The sequence below is a fragment of the Vigna angularis genome, chromosome 1 (genome assembly GCF_016808095.1).
Source record: "Vigna angularis cultivar LongXiaoDou No.4 chromosome 1, ASM1680809v1, whole genome shotgun sequence".
Classification (NCBI taxonomy): domain Eukaryota; kingdom Viridiplantae; phylum Streptophyta; class Magnoliopsida; order Fabales; family Fabaceae; genus Vigna; species Vigna angularis.
The window spans coordinates 17,917,740-17,919,767 of record NC_068970.1 but is presented as its reverse complement, the minus strand read 5'-3'; the positions used below and the strand labels follow the sequence as shown (position 1 = coordinate 17,919,767).

Below are 2,028 nucleotides of genomic sequence, written 5' to 3'. Positions count from 1 at the left end.
TCGTTATACGGGAGTAGATGAAAGAATGTCGTCTGATCCAGTACCAATGAAGAAAGAGATCGAAGAATAAGTTAGAAGAATTCGAATCATATTTATGAGTTTATAGTTGAAATCTGAGTTTAAAACATGTATAGACATATATCAACTAGGAATTTTTAAGTGTGAGATTACGGGATGTTACCGTAAATGTAATGTTACAATATATAAATTATGAATTATCCAGTGTGAGATATTGGGATGTTACAGGGTTGGCTCGAGGGTTGTGACCCATTTTGATAGCTCTACTTTCAATGCTTTGCAATTTACCTTGTGTTAGATTTAAATCATCCCTCAAAATTTTCCAATAAGTTTTCTTTCTCAACAAGCTTCTCATTCAAACTGCTAGAAGCATCTTCTAACTTCTTCTTTTCATCCGTCATCGAATTCGGAGAATCTCCCTGCACCAACGTCTCCTCCCTTTTCCCACGTGGCGCGAAGAACGGAGCTCTCGAGGCGGTAACTGCGACTCGCGACAATCCGATCGAAGAAACCGATTCCAATTCAGATTTCGTATGCAGACAGAAAAACCTCTCTAGTGGAAGTTCCAACGCGCAGCAATATCGAATTGAGCGCGGACACACCACGAATGTTGTCACTGTTAGTGACAGTGGATTGAGGGCTAGGAGCTTGGACAAGTAGGTCGTGGCGCCAGTGACCGTGGACACCTTGTAGTCAACGAACGAGTTCAATGTCAGAAGAATGGTTAGGATCGTACTTGATTCGTTCGACGACACCCAGGGAAGAAGTGGTGTTCCTTTTGAGATCTACGGTTGGTTGCAGCCGCTTAGCTCCGCTGCCTCTGTGAAACGACGTTATGTGTCTCGACGAGTTACGGTCGGTGGTCTTGCCGCTTCCAAACGTAAATTGTCTCAGTGCTCCCTTTACACCAGACATTTCTTCTTCTTCCTCTTCCAACTTCAAGTAAGGATTCCTTTTACGGATATGCAAGATCCGTCAACGAAAATCAAGATCCGTTCAAGGCCGAACGGATCTCCCATATTCGTTCAGGCAACCAACCATCTGTGGAGCTAACTTAGTGCATATGGAAGCATCGAAAACAAAGGAGGAAACAGAAATCACAAACAAGAAATGTATTAGGAGGAGAGGAAGAAGAAAGTGAAAAAAAAAATAAAGTTTCTATGAGGGTGTGGAAATGTGGGACTGTCATAGTAAAACAAGGAAATAGGAAGAGAAAAAGAAGAGAAGTTTCTACGATGTTGGGGTATGGGAGCTGTGACAATGAATAATGTAAGGAAGTAAGATTAGATTAGAATTTTAAAGCAAAATAGGTTAAAATAAAAATAAATATTTAAATAAGGCCAATTTTAGAAATAAAAGAAAGTTGTGAAGATGCAGGACCAACATGTGGTGGAGGGAGTAATCCTCGTAAAATAAACATACAATTCGGTCCTAAGGAAAAAAAACATAAAAAGACCCGTTGCCTAAGTCGAGCGTTTTGACTCTCTCACTTTTATTTTTCCTGAGATTATTGTCCTCATACTTTTTAAGAATCTATACGTGGTCAAATTCTTAAATTTGAAAAAAAAAACACATATGTATACACATATATAATTTTGAACAAATTGAACACTTTAATTATCTATCTAATTCATTAATAGTTAAATTAACTAATAAAATAAATAAAAAAGAAACTGTGTGACAGTTGACACAACATCAGAATGGGAGGAAATTAAACACTTTAGACATCAAAATTGTATGTCTGAACCATTTTTTGTTAGTTACTACCTTACTGTCTTTCTGTCCTATAGTCATGTGTGACTTGACTATATATATCTTGATCTTTTTACTGATATACTCTCAGTTTAATATCATTTTAATATTCTCTGTTTTTATCCTACTTTTTTTTTTAATTACTTTTTTTCTTTCACATTCTTCCACACATAATTGAAAATCTTCAAGTAGCTCTAGACGCGTGTGGAAACTGATTACACTTACACGCAAGAAACTGATACCTACTCTGATTGGTGT

The 2,028-nt window shown here is 37.2% G+C and overlaps 1 pseudogene; it reads right to left on the bottom strand.

Moving 5' to 3' along the window:
- Window positions 1-323: 323 nt before the first annotated feature.
- On the bottom strand, window positions 324-1,099 carry LOC108328953 (60S ribosomal protein L2, mitochondrial-like; annotated as a pseudogene).
- Window positions 1,100-2,028: the final 929 nt, after the last annotated feature.